We start from the raw sequence: 25,019 nt of genomic DNA, 5'->3' as shown, positions 1-25,019 counted from the left end.
CTGAATTGTGATCCCTGTTAAACATAAGAGTGGGAATGAAAGAGGGAAGAAATGTACAATTTGGGACATGCTCAAACTGAGTTACCCCAAATGGTAGAGTTAGAAACATACCAGGGGACTCCAATTCAATCCCATCAAGGTGGCATGTACCAATGCCATCTCTCTATTCCAAGTGATCAATTTCAGTTCACAGTTGATCATAATGAAAGGACTAAGAGTCAAAGGGATCACATAAACAAGTCTAGTGCCTGCTAATACTAACCAATAGAATAAATAAAGGGGAAAGCGATCCAACATGGGAAGCAGGATACACAGCAGACTCATAGAGTGGCAAATGTCCTAAACAGCACTCTGGCCTCAGAATCAGCCCTAAAGCCATTCGGATCTGGCTGAAAAGCCCATGAGAGTATTTCAGGCATGCAAAGCCAAGATACTCTGGCGGAAAAAAAAAAAAAAAAAAAAAAAAAAACCTAAATGAAAGATCTCTGTGAGTGAGATCCCAGTGGAAAGAACAGGTCTTCAAAGAAGGGGGTACCTTTCTCTGAAGGGAGGAGAGAACTTCCACTTTGACTATGACCTTGTCTAAATAAGATAAGAATCGGAGAACTCAGAGGGCTTCCATAGCCTTGGAAACTCATGACTGGAGCATAGGGAGATTACTGATGCCATAAACAGGAGTGTGAATTTGTAAGGTCAACAACAGGAGTCACTGTGCACTTACTCCTCATGTAGGATCTCTGTCCTTAATGTGCTGTACATTGAGATTTAATGCTATAACGAGTACTCAAACAGTATATTTCACTTTGTGTTTTAATGGGGGTGCAAACTGTTGAAATCTTTACTTAATGTATACTAAACTGATCTTCTGTATATTAAGAGAATCGAAAATGAATGTTGATGTGAATGGAAGGGGAGAGGGAGCGGTAAAAGGGGAGGGTTGCGGGTGGGAGGGATGGTATCGGGGTAAGCCATTGTAATCCATAAGCCGTACTTTGGAAATTTATATTCATTAAATTAAAGTTTAAAAAAAAAGTGAATCATATTTTGATGGGAATAAAAGTGTTGAGGAATATTGCTAAAAAAAATAAATACAAAGATTCTTTTTAAATAAAACATAAAAAAGGTATAGGCTTGTATTGAACAAGATGTATCTAAACTTCATAAAATGCATTATTTTAATACAAAACATACTTAAGTATATGTTTTAAACATAAATAATTGATTATAAAAGCTTGTGTTTCTACTCAAATACACTTGTGAAAAGAAATTACAATTTACTCACAAAATAATCTAGAATTTCCTAACAGTATCTAACTTAAATGATGAAGTAAAACATACTAAAACATCTTTTGTTTGTGTGAATTTAATTACAGTACCTTAAGTTAGCATTCTCCATCCCAAAGGTTATTAAAAGTTTTGAAAGGGAGATAAACTCCATGAGGTTGGTAGATTTTCTGTTCTAAATTCTTCATGTACTTGGGGCTGGTGATGTGGTGCAGAGGTTAATCCTCTGCTTGTGGTGCCGGCATCCTGTATGGGTGCTGGTTCTAGTCCCGGCTGCCCCTCTTCCAGTCCAGTTCTCTGCTATGGCCTGGGAAAGCAGTGGAAGATGGCCCAAGTGCTTGGGCCCCTGACCCGCATGGGAGACCAGGAAGAAGCAGCTGGCTCCTGGCTTTAGATCCATGTAGATCTGGCCATTTCAGCCATCTGGGGAGTGAACCAATGGAAGGAAGACCTTTCTCTCTGTCTCACCCTCTCTGTCTGTAATTCTACCTCTCAAATAAATAAATAAAAATTAAAAAATATATTCTTTATATATTCATATTACTTACAACCTCTTATTTTAGAAAAATGAGGGTTAATGGTTCATGACTTCTGCTAGTCTGTGATTGTTACAAAGTAAAACTTCTAGTCAAGGTATGAATTTGTAAATTCCTTATTGGCAATCAAATTATTATAACAAAAATTGTCATGCTGAGTTAATAGTCTTTTTTTTTAACTTTTATTTAATGAATATAGATTTCCAAAGTACAACTTATGGACTACATTGGCTTCCCCCCACCCCCCAATGACTTCCCTCCCACCCTCAACCCTCCCCTTTCCCACTCTCTCTCCCCTTCCATTCATATCAAGATTCATTTCCAATTTTCTATATATACAGATCAGTTTAGTATACATTAAGTAAAGATTTCAACAGTTTGCTCCCCCATTGAAACACAAAGTGAAATATACTGTTTGAGTACTCGTTATAGCATTAAATCTCAATGTACAGCACATTAAGGACAGAGATCCTACATGAGGAGTAAGTGCACAGTGACTCCTGTTGTTGACCTTACAAATTCACACTCCTGTTTATGGCATCAGTAATCTCCCTATGCTCCAGTCATGAGTTTCCAAGGCTATGGAAGCCCTCTGAGTTCTCCGATTCTTATCTTATTTAGACAAGGTCATAGTCAAAGTGGAAGTTCTCTCCTCCCTTCAGAGAAAGGTACCCCCTTCTTTGAAGACCTGTTCTTTCCACTGGGATCTCACTCACAGAGATCTTTCATTTAGGTTTTTTTTTTTTTTTTTTTGGCCAGAGTATCTTGGCTTTGCATGCCTGAAATACTCTCATGGGCTTTTCAGCCAGATCCGAATGGCTTTAGGGCTGATTCTGAGGCCAGAGTGCTGTTTAGGACATCTGCCACTCTATGAGTCTGCTGTGTATCCTGCTTCCCATGTTGGATCGCTTTCCCCTTTATTTATTCTATTGGTTAGTATTAGCAGGCACTAGACTTGTTTATGTGATCCCTTTGACTCTTAGTCCTTTCATTATGATCAACTGTGAACTGAAATTGATCACTTGGAATAGAGAGATGGCATTGGTACATGCCACCTTGATGGGATTGAATTGGAGTCCCCTGGTATGTTTCTAACTCTACCATTTGGGGTAACTCAGTTTGAGCATGTCCCAAATTGTACATTTCTTCCCTCTCTCATTCCCACTCTTATATTTAACAGATATGACATTTCAGTTAAATTTTAACACTTAAGAATAACTGTCATACTGAGTTAATAGTCTTTAAATAAATAGAAATTAGGAGAATATTTAGCAACTTAAAAACACCTGGCGGCCAGCACTGTGGCTCACTAGGCTAATCCTCCACCTTGCGGCGTCGGCACACCAGGTTCTAGTTCCAGTCAGGGCATCGGATTCTGTCCCAGTTGCCCCTCTTCCAGGCCAGCTCTCTGCTGTGGCCAGGGAGTACAGTGGAGGATGGCTCAAGTGCTTGGGCCCTGCACCCCATGGGAGATCAGGAGAAGCACCTGGCTCCTGCCATTTGATCAGCGTGGTGCACCAGCTGCAGTTGTGTAGCCGCAGTTGCCATTGGAGGGTGAATCAATCGCAAAAGGAAGACCTTTCTCTCCATCTCTCTCACTCACTGTCCACTCTGCCTCTCCAAAAAAAAAAACAAAAAAACAAAAACAAAAAACACCTGGCTATCAAAATTATTCAGATGCAGACAAAATAAGACTTCTTGTGGTGTAACCACATGCTGAATCTCTGTTTATTTATTTACATGTCATTGTCACAGGCTGAACAGAAACAGAACACAGTATGAGAATGATGAGCACTCCTCTAATTCTAGAGACATATGTGCCCTGTCAGGACTTCATTGGCCTAACTCATCAAAATACTCAGGAATAAATGTTTCTGTTTTCAAGAGAATTGTGGGGCCAGTGCCATGGCACAGTAGGTTAATCTTCCATCTGTGGCACTGGAATCCCATATAGGCACTGGTTCTGGTCCCAGCTACTCCTCTTTCACTACAGCTCTCTGCTATGGCCTGGGAAAGCAGTAAAATGTGGCCCAAGTGCTTGGACCCCTGCACCCATGGGTAAGTAGGAAGAAGCACCTGGCTCCTGGCATTGGATCAAGCAGCTCTGGCTGTTGTGGCCATTTGGGGAGTGAACCAATGGATGGAAGACCTTTCTCTCTGTCTCTACCTCTCACTGTCTGTAACTCTGTCTCTCAAAGAAATAAATAAAATCCTTCAAGAAGTCTGTTAAAGTGAATTACAACCACCATTGTAGGTTTTCTTTCACAACTTCAAGTGGACATAGCTCATAAAATAAAATAAATCATAGGCTGATGCCATGGCTCACTTGGCTAATCCTTCACTTGTGGCACCAGCACCCCGGGTACTAGTCCTAGTTGGGGTGCTGGGTACTAGTCCCATTTGCTCCTCTTCCTGGGCCCAGGAGGGCAGTGGAGGGTGGCCCAGGTGCTTGGTTCTCTGCACCCGCACGGGATAACTGGAGGAAGTACTTGACTCTGTGCTTCGGATCGGCAGAGCACTGGCCATAGTGGCCATTAGGGGAGTGAACGAATGGAAGGAAGACCTTTCTCTCTGTCTCTCTCTCACTGTCTATAAATCTGTCAAATATAAATAAATAAACAAATAAATAAATCATAGTTTCATAAACACTAAAGCTTAGACAATTGGTACCAATGAATAGCTTCTTTCATAGTCTCTCTTTATAAATAATTAATAAACCAATTATTTTCTTCCTACTCTGCAAAGTCAGTCAATGTAGTTGATTTCGAATTTAGAGTTTCCAAATCACCCAGAAATGCACAATGTTAATGCTTTTGCAGCTTTAAAAGAGTATAAAATAATAACAATTTTTAATTCTTGCACTTTTTAACATTAGAGAGTTCTAAGACATTAAATAGTATTTTTTTCTAACCCATGTAAGACTAACAATGTGCAGAAAATCATGAGGATTTTTGTTATGCAGATAAATAATTGTGCTTTGCCTAGAATCATGCTTCAACTGTGGTTATTTTTCCTCTCCACTGAAGCCAGGAAGAAGAGAGTCCTGTGAAACTAATAAAATGCCCCTGGTGTTCTTAAATGATTACTTTTTGGACAGGAACTTCCAAGAAACAACATCACAGTCATAGTGAGCTTTTTCTGTGGTTGGAATCTTCTCTTTGCTTCCAGGAGACTAAGGAAAGCCACCTGGAGATCTCAGGGGAAGGACACATGGGAATGGAGAGGCATGTATCTTCTCTGGAAGCAGTTGTGTCTGTGAAATTTTTTGCTCATGGCAAATTTGACAGGTCTCTATCCATTGATAAAGAAGAGACTCATCATAAAAATTAGTAATACAGAAAAAAAATCATTGAAATCTCATTTTTTTCTGCCACAGGCAAGTGGAACAACATCTCTCACAGTAAAACAGACTGTAAAGAGTCTATCCAATATCTCTGGCTCTCCTCACATTCTAAGGACAGACCTCAGAGAACTCTTCCAGAAAGGTAAGTCAATAAATAAATTATTAATAAAAAGAAAAAGGAGGTAACTTTTTTTTGATATTTCTGGATAGGATTTCTGTCTTTGAATCACTATCTCATTATTTTTATTCATTTTTCCTTCTTTGGAATTGGAGTAGGAGTAGGCAAAAACATGCATGAAAGAAGGGGGAAAAAAGCTTAAAGTACTAGATTGTAAAGTAGGAACAAATGGACAGGAAGGCTGGAGGTGAAGGGGTAAAGGCTAGGTTAGGGAAAAAAAGCCAGCTTATTAAATCCTTAAAGAGAAAGGAAGAAAGGAGGGGGAAATAGAAAAGTATGGTAATGTTCTTCTGGAATTACAATCTTATACAATCTGTTCTCTTTGTATTAATAAAAATAAAAATGTTTAACAATTGAAAGTTCATTGCTTTATTGCATCACTACTGCCTCATTCCAACACTCTATGAAAGCAGAATCCAAAGGCAGGCATGGATTGCAGGGTGGAAGTGACAGTGATAGCCCTATTTCTCTAATGTCAACCTCTGCACCACAACTTCTGATCCAGCAAAGTTCTATACAGTACCCATAATCAGCTTCATAAAATAAACCACTTAGGGCAAAAGCTCAGAAAAAATCAATGTCCCCATTATTCTTTGCCTATGAAGTACTCATAAAAATTAGCATGCTGCTAAAGAAAATGAGATTGTGGCCCAGCTATGTATAAAGAACATAGGGATGCAAAGTCAGGAGGCAGTTTGGTGCTTTATGAGCACCCAAAGTGAACTGCAGATGATGGAAGGTGATGCATTACAGAATGGGAGCTGAGTAGGCAGCCCAGCCAGTAGTGACCACCAAGCCTTTAACCTGAGATTTGTGAGTATTTGTGAAGTGTACAAATGAGTTCTAGCTATAACAACAGTAATTACTTTTTCCTTAGGACACAAGGCAAAACACACTTTTTCCAATGTTTATCTGTTTTTCATTTTATTTGAAAGGTAGAGGGAGATGGAGAGGGAGAGAGATTTCTTCCATTTTCTGGTACACACCCAAATGCTCACAACAGCAGGCAATGTTCAGCCTGAAGCCAGGATCCCAAAACTCCAGGCAGGCCTGGGTGAGTTCAATTGATTCTGAAGACACACAGCCTTCAGTGACACCTGTCTTTATAAAGACACATCTCAATACAAAATAAAACTCCCTACTCAGGACTTTTGAGATCCAAGAGAAAACTCAAATATTTTGCAGATGAGTGCAAAACAGAAATCTGGAGACTTCTGTGAGCCAACAAATTCCCTTCCTACCTGAGAATCAGCCTGGTCACCAGGGAGATCTAGGGAAGAGGACCAAGCAAAGCCCCTTGGGACCTGTTCCCAGAGTCTTATCTCTTGAGTGACCATAAAGGCAGCCCAGTCATTGGGCACTGGCAGTTTTGGACCACCTTAATCCTGAAGTGGCTACACAAACTAGTCAACTCCAATTTGGACTGAGTTATCAGACTGGAAGTCTGGTCAAAGATTGTCACCCATTAAGGAATCTGGACACAGAAATCTCCAAAAAAGAACCATCAGGAGATGCTCACAATAGGAGTCAGAGTACTAAGTGGGTAATAAATGCACAGATCCCAGACCAAGGCAACAGGCAATGCCAACCTTCTCTTTTGTTGCAAAATTTGCTTATTTTATCTTAAAGGCCTTGAGAAACAGATCTGTAGACATCTCACGTGTAAGACAAACATGCATCATTCATAATTGGCCTATAAATACTAGCATTCTTGCCCTGATCCATAAGCCTAAGGAACTAGCTCAGGGAGGGGCAAGGAAAGGGAATCACTTCTGTCTCATTTCTAGGGAAGTACACATCCTCCTTGAACTGCTTCTTATAAAATATTTCTCCAATTTTCCAGGAGAAATACATCAACTCTGAAAAGGCTACTTTTTTTTTTTCCATAGAGCACAACACCTGTCTTGGGAATCCCCTGTGATGTCAGGTAGATGGATAAGAAAGCCAATTGGAATCATCTACTAGAAGACAAGATACTTTACCCAAATCACTATATTTCACTCTACAGAAAAATGCAAACTGAATCACAAAGAACTCCAGTCAATCAATCCCCTGGTTTAAGCAAAGGGCATATTTGCATTACTCCAGATATGCAGGCCTCTCTTTCATTGTACCCTCATGTGGACTATCTGCATAGGGACACAGAGTGAGGGGGAGGCTGCAGCAGTAAAAATGGTCAATGTTTCAATTATGAAACTGATTTTTAATTATCTCAAATTCAGTCATAAAAATTCTGCTCTAAGCAAGACACACATAAAGCCAAGCTCATCCCTTTCTCAACAAAAATTTAATGCTAACTGCATATTTAGGAGTGTACTATTGCATTTAATTCCAGTATTTCTCTACATCTTATTTTTTAAGATTTTATTTATTTGAGAGGTCAAATTATAGACAGTGAGAGGAAGAGACAGAGATAAAAGTCTTCCATCTGCTGGTTCATTCCCCAAATGACTATAACAGAGGGAGCTGCACTGATCTGAAACCAGGAGCCAGGATCTTCTTCTCTGTTCCCCCTTGGGTACAGGGACCTAAGCACTTGAGCCATCTTCTACTACTTTCCCATGTCATAGCAGAGAGCTGGATCAGAAGAGCGGAATCTGGGACTAGAATGGTGCCCATATAGGATGCCAGTGCCACAGGCAGAGGATTAAACTACAAAGCCACAGTACCAGCCCCTCTACATCTTATAAACACATCTTATCTGTAAGAAGAAAACTGAAAAGTGAGTCCAGTATATCACAAATCATGTTAGAAATTATCTCTAATTAAAAAGAAAAAAAAAAGGGCCGGCGCCGCGGCTCACTAGGCTAATCCTCCGCCTAGCGGCGCCGGCACAACGGGTTCTAGTCCCGGTCGGGGCGCCGGATTCTGTCCCGGTTGCCCCTCTTCCAGGCCAGCCCTCTGCTGTGGCCAGGGAGTGCAGTGGAGGATGGCCCAGGTGCTTGGGCCCTGCACCCCATGGGAGACCAGGAAAAGCACCTGGCTCCTGGCTCCTGCCATCGGATCAGCGCGGTGTGCCGGCCGCAGCGCGCCAGCCGCGGCGGCCATTGGAGGGTGAACCAACGGCAAAGGAAGACCTTTCTCTGTGTCTCTCTCTCTCACTGTCCACTCTGCCTGTCAAAAAAAAAAAAAAAAAAAAAAAAAGGAAAACCCTATAATGGAAACCTGCACAAATGACCTGTGTCCTATTACTTTACCCTTTGGAATACTTTTCAAGATTTCTTTTTTTTTCAAGATGGCCTTCCCATCTTCCCTTGTTCCTCATACCCTTTCAATATCACTACCTCTCTGTCCCTGCAGCCCTCTCCTTTTGGAAGCAGTCTTGTGGACTGTCAATCATTATTTCAAAATGTATCATAGGAAGGGCCTGAATGGCCTTCTAATGTCCCTTAAATATTTCCATAAAACAGACAATAGAGGGGCTGGTACTGTGTCCCAGCAGGGAAAGCTGCTGCCTGCACTACTGGCATCCCATGTGGGTGCTGCTTTGAGTCTCGGCTGCTCCATTTCTGATCCAGCTCTCTTCTAAGGTCTGGGGAAGCAGTAGAAGATGACCCAAGACCTTGGGCCCCTGCACCCATGTGGGATAACTGGAAGAGTCTCCTGGCTCTTGGCTTCAGTTCAGGGTAGCTCCAGCCATTGCAGCCATCTGGGAGTAAACCAGAAGATGGAAGGCCTTTCTCCCTCTCTCTCTCTGCCTCTGCTTCTCTCTAACTCTCTTTCAAATAAAAATAATAACAATAATAATAATAATAATAGACAGCAGAGCATAGTGGGAAAGCCATTGCCTGTGATGCTAGTATTCCATATTGTGCATGAGTTCATGTCCCAGCTGTGCCTAAGAAAGCTACAAAGTTTGGTGCCTATGCTCCTACTCCCACATGGGAAATGTGGAAGAAGATACTGGCTCCTGACTTTAATCCAGTTTCAACCCCAGGTGCTGTGGCCATTAGGGGTGTGAAACAGTGGATAAATGATTTACATCTCTCTTTCTCTCTTTGTAACTCTGCCTTTCAAATAAATAAATACTTTTAATTTTTTAAAAAATTTAACAAATGGCCCTAAATATTCTGACTCATCTTGACATGTAACAAGAGCCAAGAAAGTTGCTGCTGACTTTATGTAGTGCCTCCTCAATCCATTCTATAAGAAAAAAAATATGTATTTCTTTTGCTATCCAGGCACTCAAATCCAAAAGAAATAATACTACCCAGTACAGCTCTCTTTAAGGCTGCTCCTGCACTGAAGAAAAGTAAAGGAGCAAGGGGCCCAAGCCCTGTGTGGCCGGCTGGCAGTCCCCTCCTCACTCTGCATCTGAGTTTCTGGTTAGAGATGGAGACAAAGGCAACTCCAGATACTGCAGTGGTACACAAACAGCCTCAATCACAGACACGCCTTGTGTGTGTGCAACAGAAGGAGAGCACAGAGCACTATGTAAGAGAGGAATACAATGAACAAAAAGGAAAGGATGTGAATGGACATAGCCAAGAATTTCCCCCACTCTGCTGATCATAATCTCAAGGATGTCCAGGCCAGAATTCCATTTCACTTTGGAAAACCCACTCCTTGAAGTTTTCTCCACCTAGGTGTATCCTTGTGTGAGGAATCTGTCCTCCTGTGAGAGAGGGCACCACCACAAATTGAAAACCAGTCAAAAAGCAGAGTGATGGCTTTAATTCTCAGAAGTGAATGGATAACCATATCTATGAATTCTGCCTTGAAGAATAAGCTTCCTTCTGCTCTAGGAATCTATATAGGTTTGGGCTAAAATGAGAAACACAGAGACCAGTTGGGTCTGTTAGGTGAGAAGAAAGGAAGCTTGATTTCCAGTTGTTACTCGTAGCATGTTAGTTTTGAGAGGATTTCATTTTCTACTTCTACTTGAAGAAATGGAAAGGTAGAATCAGTGCCAGCCTAACACATGGCAGTTTTAGCCACTGATGACATCACAGCTTGCTACCCAAAAGTGGCAGCCAAAATAAACTCAACAAATGAGAACCAAAATAAAACAGAAGAGTCTAACATAATACTAACAGTTGTTCAGCAGATATCACCAAGATCTTGACACACAAGTCACCAGGATAAAGGGTGGGGCTGGCTTTGTGGCACAGTGGATTAAGCCACCACCAAATAAAATGCTGGGATCCAATATGTGTGTCCACCCTTTAAAAAAGATTTATTTATTTGAAAGTCAGAGTTTTGGGGGCCAGTGCTGTGGCACAGCTGGTTGAGACACTGGCTTGCATCCCATATGGTCACCAGTTTGGGTCTTGGCTGTTACACTTCCAATCCAGCTGCCTGCTAATGTGCTTGGGAAAGTGGCACAGTATGGCCCAAGTCCTTGGTCCCCTATATCCACATGGGAGATCCAGAAGAAGCTAATGGCTCCTGGCTTCAGATCAGCTCAGATCTGGCCACTGTGGCCATTTGGGGAGTGAACCAGCAGACTGAAGACCTCTCTATCTCTCTCTATCTCTATCAGTAACTCTGTCAAATAAATAAAATAAATCTTAAAAAAAATGTCAGAGTTATGGAGAGGAGGGAGAGTCAGATGGGATGCCATTGTGGACTAGCAGGTAAAGCTGCTGCCTGCAGTGCTGGCATCTGGTATAGGCACCAGTTCATGTCCTGGCTGCTCCACTTCTGATCCAGTTCTTTGCTAGTGTCCCTGGAAAAGTAGAAGATGGTCCAATACCTGGGTCCTTGACACCCAAGTGGGAGACCTAGATGAAGCTCTTGGTGTCTGTCTTGGGCCTGGCCCAGTCTTAGCCATTGCAGCCATCTAAGAAGTAGACCAGCAGATGGAAAATCTCTTTCTCATTCTCTCCCTTTCTCTATCTCTGCCTTGCAAATAAATAAATAAATAAATGCTAAAAAAGAGAGAGATCTGCCATCTGAGATGGCTGCCATGGCCAGGGCTGAAGCACATAGAAACCAGGAGCCAGGCACTTCATCTGGGTCTCCCACATGGGTTACAATGGCCCCAACACTTGAGTCATCTGCTGTTGCTTTTCTCAGACCATCAGCAGGGAGCTAAGTTAGAAGTGGAGCAACTGGGACATGAACTGCTGCTCATCTGGGAAGCTAGCATTGCAGATGGTGGCTTTCCCCATTGTGCCACAATGCCAGCCCCATGAGTGCCAGCTTGAGTCATAGCTGTTCCACTTCTGATCCAGCTATCTGCTAATGCAACTAGGGAAGCAGAAACAGATGGCACAAGTACTTGGGTCCTTGCACCAACGTGGGACACTGGGTTGGATTTCCAGGCTGGGCCAGCATTATTCATTGCAGTCCCTTGAGTGAACCAGCAGATGCAAGATCCCCATCCTTCTGTCCCTGCCTCTTTCTCTGTAACTCTGCCTTTAAAATAAAATTTTTAAATCTTTATAAAATAAAGAGAGAGGGTGAGAGAGTAGCCACAGTAAAGTAACAGAGCAAAGCTAGTTGTGCTGTCCCTCAGCAGCCTTCTGCCTTAAGTGGGAAGTCTCTGGCTTACAGACACTGACATAAAAGACACATTCACAAAACATTTCAAAGCAAGAGATGAGAGGTTTACAAAGTATATTGATTTTATGATGACTTTCATTCATTAGGTACACTGGGTTTAGATATATGCCTTTTGTGCAGCCAAGTTAACCCAGGGTCTAATTCAAAGAGACACACTGAGGAAGATGTGCTACCAGGGGAGAGAGCTGCAATGTCCCATTGCTCTTGTAGCATCATAAAGAGAAGGAAAAGAAATGGCGCTGTGGCTCAATAGGCTAATCCTCCTCCTTGTGGCGCCAGCACACCAGGTTCTAGTCCCAATCGGGGTGCCGGATTCTGTCCCAGTTGCCCCTCTTCCAGGCCAGCCCCCTGCTATGGCCTGGAAGTGCAGTGTAGGATGGCCCAAGTCCTTGGGCCCTGCACCCCATGGGAGACCAGGAGAAGCACCTGGCTCCTGCCTTTGGATCACCATGGTGCACCAGCCGCGGTGGCCATTGGAGGGTGAACCAACGGCAAAGAAAGACCTTTCTCTCTCTCTCTCTCTCTCACTGTCCACTCTCCCTGTTAAAAAAAAAAAAAAAAGAGAGAGAGAGAAAGAAGGAAAAAGGCTACTCATGTCCATGGTTATAAGGAGGACAGAAGCACAAACATTTCAGAAAGGGGGAGCAAATTTCAAATATAGTTATTTTAAGAAAATAAAAGGAAGTAAATTTCAGAATATAATGTGGGGTAGAAAAACACCATCAGCTCAGGAAAAATACCCTGCCTACCCACAGATCAAATGTTTCAAAACACATTTTCTGATTAAATTCAGAAGATTACAGGACTCAGCACTCTGGGTGTTCAAATGCCAAATTAAGTTTTAGTTTCCACTACGGGCAGATGTAGCCAATCACTCAGATCATGAGAAAAATTTTTCCATAAGAAAGAACATGAAATATTCAGTCACACAGAATAACTGTGCTTAGAGCTCAAAGTGAACCCCAAGATAAGCACCCAGAAAACCTGTTAGGTCTTGGGGCCAGCTCCATGGTGTAACATGTAAAAATTTATTTATTTATTTAAAAGGCAGAGTTACAGAGAGGCAGAGGCACAGAGAGAGGTCTTTCATGCACTGATTCACTCCCCCAATGGCTGCAATGGCCAGAGCTGGATCTATCTGAAGCCAGGAGCCAGAAGCTTCTGTCAGGTCTCCCATGCAGTGCAGAACCCAAGAACTTGGGCCATCTTCCACTGCTTTCCCAGGCCACGGCAAGAAGCTGGATCTCAAACAAGCACCCATACGGGATGCCAGCACTGTAGGTGGCAGCCTCACCTGCCAGCCCTCAAAATAAACCTATTTTTAAAAGCATTTTAACTGAGGGATGGGAGAGAGTTTGTTTATCCAAAGCAAGGATAACATAACATAACTACTACACAGAAGAAACTCCTGGCTCCTGGCTTTGGATCGGCACAGCTCCAACCACTGTAGCCAATTGGGGAGTGAACCAGCGAACAGCCTCTCCTCTCTGTAACTCTTTCAAGTAAAAAAAATAAATCTTTACAAAAAATAAGATAAATACTAGTACTCATTAACTTAAAAAATATACAAATTTAATGAAACTCAAAATATAACCAAAATCATCATCTACTACAAATTATAATCTTTGAGAGTCATATTAGAAAAATTTAACCCCTCCCCCTCTTTGAAAAATGCACATGGGACTGGTGTAGTAGGTTAAGCAGACCCTGGCAGTGCCAGCACCCCACATGCGCACTGGTTCAAGACCTGGCTGCTTCTTTCCAATATAGCTCCCTACTAATTCACCTGGAAAAGCAAAAGATGATGGCCCAAGTGTTTGGGCCCCTGAAATCAAGTGTGAGAACCAGAAGCTCCTAGCTTCTCATTTTAGCCTGGCCCAACCCAAGTCATTGTGGCCATTTGAGGAGTGAACCAATGATGGAAGACCTCTCTGTGTCTCTCCATCTCTCTGTAAATCTGCCTTTCAAGTAAATAAAATGAATTTTAAAAACCCTATACAATGTAGTATTTTGGTGATTCCCTCATACAAGGAAAGCTCAGATAAATTGTAGAGGAATCTTGCTGGCTTGATGCAATTCAGAAGGAGGATTGCTTCTGTCACCCTGTGCTGGACATCAATGAGAGTCATTAATGGGAAGATGAATGGACACATCAGACTGCTTCCTCACATGGCACCTTTTCTTAAAGACATCACTGCTGCATTACCAGATTATGTCTCTCATATGAAACATATCTCTCCTAAAAATTTTAAAGAACTTGCCAGAAACTTATTGCAGAGCAGGGAATGATGTGCCAAGGACAGTGAGTTAGCCTGAGTAGTCCAGGAATCCTGTTCTTGGCTGTTTTCAAGTTCATATTAATGTACACACAACATAGTTGCTGAGAAAGTGTCTTACAGTTGTTTCCTGGGTGTGAAGCAGCTCTTTTCAGCAGAAACACATAACTGCTTGTCCACTCACAAGCACTGTGATAGGGAGTACATGTGAGAAAAGGTAAAAAACACACTGGATTTGAGAGGAAGAATGCTGTCACCCTAGCAACCTCTATCCAGAAGTCACTTTCTATTTTTACTTCCTAGGTAACCTTACTATGCTAAATGACTTTCACAGATTATTAATCTGGTGACAACAGGACTCTAACAGAATCTATGAATCACTCAGTCAATCAAGTGAAAACTTCATTACACTGAAAGTCTATAGCAATAGTTTTCAGGGCCACATTTCTCTTTTTTTAAAAGATGTTTTATTTATTTATTTGAGAGGTAGAATTACAGGTAGTGAGATGGATAGACAGAAAGGTCTTCCTTCTGCTGGTTCACTCCCCAGTTGGTCAAAATGGCCAGAAGAGCTGTACTGTTCTAAAGCCAGGAGCCAGGAGCTTCTTCCAGGTCTCCCACATGGGTGCAGAGGCCCAAGCACTTGGGCCATCTTCTACTGCCTTCCCAGGCCATAGCAGTGAGCTGGATCAGAGGAGGAGCTGGGACTCAAACTGGCGCCCACATGGGATGCTGGCACCACAGGCAGAGGATTAACCTACTGAGCCACAGTGCCAGACCAAAGCCACATCTTTTACCGTACTGTGTGGGCATCTCTGTGGGGGGAGAGGGGCACATTTTCTCTTTTCTTCCTTACCCCTCTTCACATTAACACCTGTACAAAGGCTTCCACAGACCAGTCATTTTGAAAATCTATCACTATTATCCTCCCATGTTGAAAATGTCATGAGGTTAAACACAGAACCCAGAATAAGAAAAGTAACTTGAAGCTGGTGTTGTGACTGAGTGGGTAAAAGCATATGGGTGCTGGTTCAAGACCTGGCTGCTCCACTTCTGATCCAGCTCTCTGCTATGGCCTGGGAAAGCAGTGGAAGATGGCCCAAGTGCTTGGTCCCCTGTACCTGTGTGGGAGACCTGGAAGAAAGTCCTGGCTTCTGGCTTCAGATCCATACAGTTCTGGCCATTGTGACCATCTGGGGAGTAAACCAGCAGATGGGAGCTCTATCTCTCTCTCACTCTGTGTGTGTCTTTGCCTCTCTGTAACTCTGCCTTTCAAATAACTAAATATTTTTTTTTTTTTTAAAGTAACTGGCCGGTGCCGTGGCTCACTTGGTTAATCCTCTGCCTGCAGTGCTGGCATCCCATATGCACACCGGATTCTGTCCCATTTGCTCCTCTTCCAGTCCAGTTCTCTGCTGTGGCCCAAGTGCTTGGGCCCCTGCACCCATGTGGGAGACCAGGAAGAAGCACCTGGCTCCTGGCTTCAGATCAGCACAGTGCACCAGCCATAGTGGCCATTTGGGGGGTGAACCACCAGAAGGAAGACCTTCCTCTCTAACTCTGCCTGTCAAATTAAAAAAAAAAAAAAGTAACTGGCCCCCTTAATTAAAACAGTATGGACTGTAAGATAATCAGCTTGGTGGAGCATTGAGTGACTGTAAAGAACTAGACAAGAAAAATTGATACTTTTCTGTATTTATGTTTTCGTAGCTCTCCACCATGAAAATCCAGATTGAAGTAGCTCATTATTAACTCACACGGTAGACTTGCATTAATTTCAGTTCACTTCTCACTTTGCAAAGGGATTAGCAGCAGGTAATAAAAGTTGACATCCCTAATAACATGAGAAGAAAGAAGGGTTGAAGACAGAAATCGAAACGCAGGAAAATAAATCAGCTATGTTTCCATGGCCTCAAGCTCTAGACTGAAAAAGAGTCTGTTAATTAAACACAGAGGAGCGATCAATCCACAAAGCTACTGCACAAGCTTCACGCGCTGCTGGGAAAGTTAGCCAAACACATAGCGCCCCAACTGTCAGATGTGTCCGCGGGGTCCAGCATGGGGGCCAGGAGCCAGTGCCTACTCTGATCTGCCATCTCCACCTCTCCACTGCCTTGGGCTCCAGATGAGGGCCACTGAGCCCTGCCCAGCTGGAACTACCAGAGGATATAGCCGGAGGCCCAGCCACAAGGCATTCTCTGACCCACCCAAAGTGAGAACTGGGCTTATTTAAATATAGGGAATGAGACTCTTTCCTTCAGCATGCTCTCAACTGCCCTGCTTGTGCTGTTCCTCGTCCAGTGTACTTTAAGGAGAATTTGAGTGAGGCAGCCCGTGGGACCGGCCGTGCATCGGGAGACTGGGAAGCGGCGGTGGGAGACACAACACCAGGGCCCCAGCCTTGACTCTACCGGAGAAGCTCCCAGGATCACTGAGAAGCAAGTGATCGAGGTCTGGGAGCTGCCACCCACCATCGCACCCTCCCCTCTCCCACACACGCATAGATGCCCCTCCTGTTCTGCATACTTGCCGTGGAAAATCTCGGGAGCACGTCCCCTTTCTTCAGGACACACGGGGAGCAAAGCGGAGAGTGTGGGACAGGAGAAGTCGCTGGAACTTGGGGCCCACGGTGCCAGATGCAGAGGCACAGAAGCAGTTGGCGGCAGGACTGGGGTGTGTGCTCCCCAAATGCCTGCAATTGCACTTGCAGAGCAAGACTCCCCAGTGAATGTGGGAGAAGGAGCAGCGCGGCCTCTCAGGGTCCTCTCTGATCAGTAAATGAACTTCTGTTCCCAACCCGGAACCACAGGGAAAGGCACGCGCATGCGCACGTTCTCCCACATGCACACGCACAGGCGTTCAGAGCAGGAAACGTTAGAGCACCGGGTGACTCTGGGAAATGGAGTCCAGGCCAGGACATAAGATAGACTTACTGGCCCTCTCCTAGGACTTCAGTGCGGGGTGGGTGGAGACAGGCTGGGAACCAGAGGGCATTTGCTTTTGTTTACATCCCTCCTTCCCTTCCTTCCCACCCCAGATCTCCAGGATCAGCTGCTATTCATCCTTTCTTGAACAAAATCTTAAGAAGTGACAGCCACTGCTGCTGAGTCCCAAATCCCGGTTCCCTCATACATGCTGTTTCCCTCAGGAAAATCCCCCTGCTGCTTTATTCCTGGACAGCTTCTCTCAAGTAATGAATGACAAGGATTTCAATGTAACTCTCAGCACAGGTGTACACGGCATAGTTTAACATCTAGATTTGAGAATACAATTTTTATTTGTGTCTTTTATTTGTGGTTCTTTTCAAAGCATTTTACACCACCCTCTAATTCACCAAGTACAAAAAAAAAAAAAAAAAAAAAGAGAGAGAGAGAGAGAGAGAACTGGATACAGGGCTAACATTTCCAAGTATCTTCTAGGGGCCAGATTAACAGAGTAAATGCCTTACTTTGTATCAATTATACCTTAGGTTAATTCTGGAGACCGTATTCTCAATTTTCAAAGAGAAAGCTGAGGTGGAAAGAGATTAGAATTGAATTTGCCCATGGAAGTATGGTAAAAAAAAAAAAAAAAGTCTAGCTTAAAGGCCAACCAATGTGAAATATTGGTTTAAGAAGTCTTTCAGGACCAGCACTGTGGCATAGTGGGCTAAGCCTCCGCCTTCAGCACCGACATTCTATACGGGGACTAGTTAAATTCCCTGCTGCTCCACTTCCAATACAGCTTTCTGCTGTAGCCTGGGAAAGCAGTAGAAGATGGCCCAAATGCCTGGGACCCTGCATCCACATCAGAGACCCAGAATTTCCTGGCTCCTGGGTTTGGATCAGCTTAACTATGGCTATTGCAGCCATTTGGGGAGTGAACAAGTGGATGGAAGACTTTCTCTCTCTCTCTCTCTGTCTCTGCCTCTGCCTCTCTGTAATTCTACCTTTCAAATAAAAAAAATCTTCTTTAAAAAAAGAAATATTTCTTTTATCTTGGGGCTCAGTTTCTAAAACCCCAGATTTCTCATCTCTAAAATAAAAAGTGAGGGAGAGGAAGAGTATCTACAATCCTAATCTTCACTGTAGAGAAACACATAGGATTATAACTTATCTAAAAAAGAAAGGAGGTTCAAAGTTGCTATTGCTGTATGGTTATTTTTCTCATGCTTAATATCAAGATAGCATATAAATATTATGCATTCTTAGGTATATGTGTGGTGTTTGATTTTTAAGATTTTAAGTAGAAATATAAATGGAAGCGGGATGACATGGAGTTCTGTTTGTGATTACTTCTGTCAATTATAATTCATGGGATTAGAATTGCTGGATTAGGAATGCTTAAATGTATCCATTCATTTCACACTAATGTTTATTATATCAGGCAATATTCTTTGTGTAGACTGTTTTTTCTTGCCAGATTGAAAATTCAGGAGGGCAAGAAACATGTTTGCTTTGACATTGAAACTCAGTATCTTGATAGAGTCATTCTTTTAGTTGAATGAATAAATGAGGCTATAAAAATTAAACAAATATAATTTCTGACCCCCAATAACTACCTAGTTGAAGAGACAATGAAATAGATATCTATTTGATAACAGACACAATTAGATGAATGTATAATTTGTTGCTCAGAGACAACTTTGATAATAAAAGAGACATATTAATAATGACACAGGGTTGAAATGTATAAACAGAAACCATCCAGGGCCAAGCAGGTTAAATGTTCACCCTAGCTTTGTAAGGCATTCCATTCATTATTTAGTAAGTCTTTACTGAGCATTCTTTTGTGCAGTGTGTTGAAAGAACTACCAGCCACATGATTTTCCTAGTTATCGGAGTAAGAGAACCTGAGCAATCAGAAAAATATTTAGATGACCTAAGAGGCTTTACACAAAGGTAAGAAAAACAAAAAGCAGAGAGGTCAATTAAAAAGTATATCAAAGGAAATTTCGTAGGATCTGAACCAAGGTATGGTGGTAGTGGGAATGAAGAAGAGGCAACAGATTACAGGGAGATCCAAAAGGCAGAAACAACATGATTTCAATGGTAGATGAAGGCAGGAGGGAACTCATGTGTAAATCTTCATTTGGATTTTATTATTTAATGGAGAAGGAGTTCTCAGTACATTCATGTTCATCAGTAATAAAAGGCTACCTCCAACTGACATAAACTTCCCCTAAATCCAAGACAGAATCTCATGGGCAGCTACTATCTATAAGCCTTATGTTGATCATCAAGCCAAATATTTTTAACTGCTACAATCTACAATGGTCCTCATTATGATGCAGTTACTTAGAAACTAGAAGACATAATCCATTTCTATAAGAAAGGTCTAAATAAAAAAGTAAAATTCAGGGGCTGACACTATGCCGCAGGTTAACACCCAGGCCTGAAATGCCAGCATCCAATATGGGCCCCTGTTCAAGACCTGGCTACTCCACTTTCAATCCAGCTCTCTGCTATGGCCTGGGAAAGCAGTAGAAGATACTTGATCCCCTGCACCCACATGGAAGACCTGGAGGAAGCTCCTGGCTGCTGGCTTTGAATCAGCACACTTCTGGCCATTGTGGCCAATTGGAGAGTGAACCATCAGATAGAAGACCTCTCTCTCTCTCTCTCTCTCTCTCTCCATCCCCTCTCTCTATGTAATTCTGATTTTCAAATAAATAAGTAAATAAATATTTTTAAAAGAGAGTAGTAATGGTCACTATTTATAAAAAGGCCGGCGCCATGGTTCAATAGGCTAATCCTCCACCTTGCGGCACCGGCACACCGGGTTCCAGTCCCGGTCGGGGCGCCGGATTCTGTCCCAGTTGCCACTCTTTCAGGCCAGCTCTCTGCTGTAGCCAGGGAGTGCAGTGGAGGATGGCCCAAGTGCTTGGGCCCTGCACCCCATGGGAGACCAGGATAAGCACCTGGCTCCTGCCTTCGGATCAGCATGGTGCACTGGCTGCAGTGTGCCAGCTGTGGCAGCCATTGGAGGGTGAACCAATGGCAAAAGGAAGACCATTCTCTCTGTCTCTTTCTCACTGTCCACTCTGCCTGTCAAAAAAAAAAAATTATAAAAAAAAGTTAAGTTAAAAAACCCACAAAATCATATATTGCAAAGCTAAATTTGGAATACCTCGCTAATTCACAATTTATAGATTCATCAACCTTAGGTAACTAAAGCACAATTAAGCAGGAAAGAAGTAAAAAAAATTCTTTGGGGAGGGGCCAGCACTATGGCATAGTGGGTAAAGCTGCCACCTGCAGTGTGGCATCCCATATGGGCATCGGTTCAAGTCCTGGCTGCTCCACTTCTGATCCAGCTCTCTGCTATGACCTGGGAAAGCAGTAGAAGATGGCCCAAGGCCTTGGGAACCCGCACCTGTGTGGGAGACCTGGAAGAGGCTCCTGGCTCCTGGCTTCAGATTGACACAGCTCCGGCCATTGCAGCCAATTGGGAATGAACCAATGGATGGAGGACCTTTCCCTCTCTTTCTTCCTCTCCTTCTCTCTCTGTGTAACTATTTCAAATAAATAAATAAATCTTTAAAAAAAAAACCAATTTCCTGGATTAGCCAAAATGCACATTATAAAGTCCAAAGTCTAGCCACTGGCTCACCATCATGACTCATAAAAACTCACTCTGTCCTGGCTACTCTGATATGAGTGGATGGACACAAAGCAGAAAAGAAAGCAATAGGTTTGAGCAGTGAATAAATGGAAGGGGCTCCAACAACAATGCTGCAGAGCTCTGTGTCTCCTAAATGAATGGGATATGCAGGCAGGCATCTCCTTAATTCTTGCCATGTCCTCAGTTCTCATAGGACCATAGAACTGAGCACAACAATCAGAGCTTTCAAGGCCAACATCCACAATTCACTTAGTGATAGTGGAGCTCTATAGCTTCGCTTCATGAGTACAACTAAAACTCCACACTTGATATATCATCCTGTTAGGATCCACTGGAACTGGAGAGTGTATGGGGTCAGAGGGAGTAGAGGAGCATGGTTTGTAGGTCTCATGGTGGTGGTAGCTGTGCAGAGGGAGGGGTGGAGGAGGAGGAGAAAAACAAGAGCCCCTAGCATTGTGTGAATGAGGAGCCGAGGATGAATGGAGACAGGGGTGACTTGTCTGCATTATGCCTGGTACTCTCCTGGGTATGATTGATGCAATATGAATAATGTGAATATCATTATTACCCTAAAGGTTATTTCAGTTCTGGTGAACAAATGACAAGGACATAGATAATTAAAAACATGATAAAAGTTGTGGGTGCAGAATAGAATCACCTACATCATTTGTGGATGCCATGCTCATCAGGCAGGAACCACCAGGTTAAGGTCAGATCTCAGGGTTGCCAGCGCTGTGGCACAATAGATTAATCCTCCACCTTGTGGCACCGGCACACCAGGTTCTAGTCCCGGTTGGGGCACCGGATTCTGTCCCAGTTGCCCCTCTTCCAGGCCAGCTCTCTGCTGTGGCCCGGGAGTGCAGTGGAGGGTGGTCCAAGTGCTTGGGCCCTGTACCCCATGGGAGACCAGGAGCAGCACCTGGCTCCTGCCTTCAGATCAGCACGGTGTGCAGGCCGCAGTGCACTGCCTGCAGTGGCCCTTGGAGGGAGAACCAACAGCAAAATCAAGACCTTTCTCTCTGTCTCTCTCTCTCTCTCTCTCACTGTCCACACTGCCTGTCAAAAAAAAAAAAAGAAAAAAGAAAAAGATCTCAGAGCTGTCATTGTGGTGTAGAGGGTAAAGCCACCACCAGCAGTGCCAGCATCCCATATGGGCACTGGTTCAATTCCCAGCTGCTCCACTTCTGATCCAGAACTATGCTGTGGACTGGGAAAGCAGATGGCACAAGCCCTTGGGCCCCTGCACCCTCATGGGAAGACCTGGAGGAATCTCCTGCCTCCTGGGATCTGAGCAGTGCAGCTCTGGCTATTGCATTATTGAAAGACTGACATCTGTGGTCTCTTTGTGTGAGACCCTCAGCTGTTGGGCTGGAAGAGCAATAGCATCTCTCCACAAGAAACACTGGAGACAGGCCTGATGAGCCTGTCTGTTTTTAGCAATCAGGCTCAGAATTTATAGGGTAAGAAGGGAAGAAAAAACCTTGGGTGGCAGTAGCAATTCTATAGAGCAGAAGGGGCAACATGCCAAAAGGCCTCTAACTAATTGACTTATAGGTCACTCAGCACACATAGGCCCCTGGGCTCCTTTGTGCAACCAGCCCATGTCTGGGAGTTGCTTATCAGCTCTCTGTTTATGAACCACAAAAGCATAGCCACAAGGCTTCCAACAGGAAGAGGAGATGTTGGAAATGGGCCTGGAGCTCCTGCCACTTGCCAGCAGCCAGGCCCGGGTCCCTCCTGGGAGGCATAGCGCACCATGCCCTCTCAACCTCCTGCATGGGCAGGGCAGACAGTCCCATGGGATCACCCACAGAAATGTATTCCAACTACAAAAGATTGTGATTGGCTAAATTTTTATTATAGAATTTATATCAGAAATTTCCCACCAAAGTCTGCTTTATTCTTTGTCATACACAGTGATGGAGAAAGGACAAAAATCCTTATGTCCATGTTGACCTCTCACCTACACAACAAGCAGTCCCCTGTTTCTCTGTCTTGCTAATACAGCCTCTCCCCCCTCCACCCCCACCTAGACCAGCCATGCCCTGCCTCAACTTTTGGGCACAGCACTATATGAAAACTCTGCTATCAGCCTGAGATCTCCCCCACTCCTCCCAAGCTGTCTCCCTCTATCTCAGTGCTCAGCCTCAGAGTCCAGCCTCAGCCCAAACCCCTCCCAGCTCACACTGTGACCTCAAAGGACCTTGAAATCTAGCCCAAGCTCTTCTGTATCTCAGCAGCCCTGCTTTAGCTCAGACCTCCAAGCTCCTTCCCACCACTTTGTGCTATATAAAGCAGCAGTCTGTAAGACAGGGGGTTCTCTCTTTGCTGTTTGCTGGGAACTCTCTGCCATGCATTCACCTTGGAGTGAACCAACCTTCTGAATAAACCTGGCCTGCCTGTGGCTCCATGCTCTGTCTCCTCTTTCTTGGCACACAGCTTGTCTTGTTTTGTGGACTTGTGCATGGAGATTTAAGATTACTACCCCAATCCCTGACCATTTAAAAGCTAATTTATAAACACAGACTTGGAATGTGGCTCCATTAATGTGTGTCTGTGATCTTAGAAGTTCTTTTGGCTGCTTTTATTGGGAAATAAACTGCTAGGAAGAGATTGATGAGATTTCCTTTGAATTCTGTGGTGCTTCACTGAAACTGGAACACTTTGGTGATCTAAGATTAAAAGCTCATTAACAATTCTTGCTCAAAGATGTTAAAAGTAATCAGCTATCTAGATCATAGACCTTGGATAAATTTTCTCTCCAACTTGAAATTTCTTTTCTTTTTTATTTGATAGGTAGAATTATAGACAGTGAGAGAGAGAGAGAGAGAGAGAGAGAGAGAGAGAGAGAGAGAGAGAAAGGTTTTCCTTCTGTTGGTTCACTCCCCAAATGGCCACAATGGCCAGAGCTGCACCAATCCGAAGCCAGGAGCCAGGTGCTTCTTCCTGGTCTCCCATGCAGGTTCAGGGGCCCAAGCACTTGGGTCATCCTCCACTGCCCAGATGCCAGCACCACAGACAGAGGATTAACCAAGTGAGCCACGGCGCTGGCCCATCCAACTTGAAATTTCTAAAGAAGACTTCACTTAAATGTTTTTAGCATTGATGTTTTCAGAAAGGAAATACAAAGAGCTACCCTTTTTCTTTGACTTAGCTGAACTTAGTTGTGGGAAGGAAGGGGAATGTGGAACCCAGTGACTGGTGATGTCTGGAGACCTAAACTCCTAATGGCTACTTCCATGATTTCCTACAGCTTTTAAATCTGAGTGAAATCAGATGAGGAACTCCAGTGTGCAATCAAAGCACTCTGACAATCAATATGTGGTCCACAGTAGAGACTAGGGTACCTGAGGAGTCAATATAGTCATTTTTCAGCATGGTGATTGCCTTAGAGCCATGCTGGGTGTAAGAAATTCCCAATTTTTGGTCCCCCAAATCCAGAGAGGATTCCATACAGCTCATGACAAGAGAAGTTTTGACCAAACATGTGAAGCCCTTTTTGCATTCTTGATAGGATTTCTCAGGATCAAGGTTCTAAGCATTTTGACCTTGGGATTTCTAGCTGGACCCTTGGATATGTCAAAGGATAATTTTGTATTTTCTAAAAACACTTGAAATCAGTTTAACAGAAAATATTCTTAAATACAGATCTTAGGCTACTTTAGACACTAATTTCCAGAATGCTGAGGGAAATAAAAAAACTAAAAATCACATTAAACTGCTAGTAGAGGGGCCAGTTTGGTGGCACAGTGGGTTAAAGCCCTGGCTTGACGCTCCAGCATTCCATATGGGCACCAGTTTGAGTCCTGGGAGCTCCACTGTTGATCCAGTTCCCTATTCATGTTCCTGGGAAAGCAACAGAGGATAGCTCAGGTCCTTGGGCCTCTACATCCACATGGGAGACCCAGAAGAAGCTCCTGGATCCTAGCTTCAGATCAGCTCAGCTCCAACTGTTTCAGCCACTTGGGGAGTGAACCAGCAAATGCAAGTGCTCTCTCTCTCTGTGTCTCTGTCTCTCTCTGTAACTGTCTTTCAAATACATAGAATTAGTTACATCAGATTGAATTAATCATATTTATGGATTTCTATGCTTTTATTTAAATTTTTTTGGTTCTGCATTTCAGTGTTCCATCTAGATTCAGGAAGATTTCTACAATTTCTATTGGTTACTGTTCTTTAGTATAGTTTTGTAAATAGATGGAAATGTTTACCTTTCCTCCTACTTAATTCCTCTAAAATGCAAAACTTTTTTGATTTCTTGTGGCAACATTATTGTATGAGCTCAGTAAGAA

The 25,019-nt window shown here is 43.4% G+C and overlaps 1 protein-coding gene across 4 annotated transcripts in view; it reads right to left on the bottom strand.

Annotated features, from left to right (window-relative positions):
• Positions 1-16,947, bottom strand: part of LOC127488233 (uncharacterized) — a 52,371-nt gene extending 35,424 nt beyond the window's left edge. For 2 of the 4 annotated variants that reach the window (XM_070068648.2, XM_070068646.2), the window contains exon 1: positions 16,655-16,941. The gene's annotated coding sequence lies outside the window, so the exon portion shown is untranslated. Of the gene's footprint in view, positions 1-16,650 lie in introns of all 4 variants that reach the window. The other 2 variants (XM_070068647.2, XM_070068649.2) reach the window with 2 other exon arrangements.
• Between the last annotated feature and the right edge of the window lie 8,072 nt (positions 16,948-25,019).

This window comes from Oryctolagus cuniculus, chromosome 2 (genome assembly GCF_051225735.1).
Source record: "Oryctolagus cuniculus isolate XC-2025 breed Fujian yellow rabbit chromosome 2, ASM5122573v1, whole genome shotgun sequence".
Taxonomy (NCBI): Eukaryota; Metazoa; Chordata; class Mammalia; order Lagomorpha; family Leporidae; genus Oryctolagus; species Oryctolagus cuniculus.
Note: the sequence above shows the minus strand (reverse complement) of the source record. Positions and strands in the feature narration are given on the sequence as shown.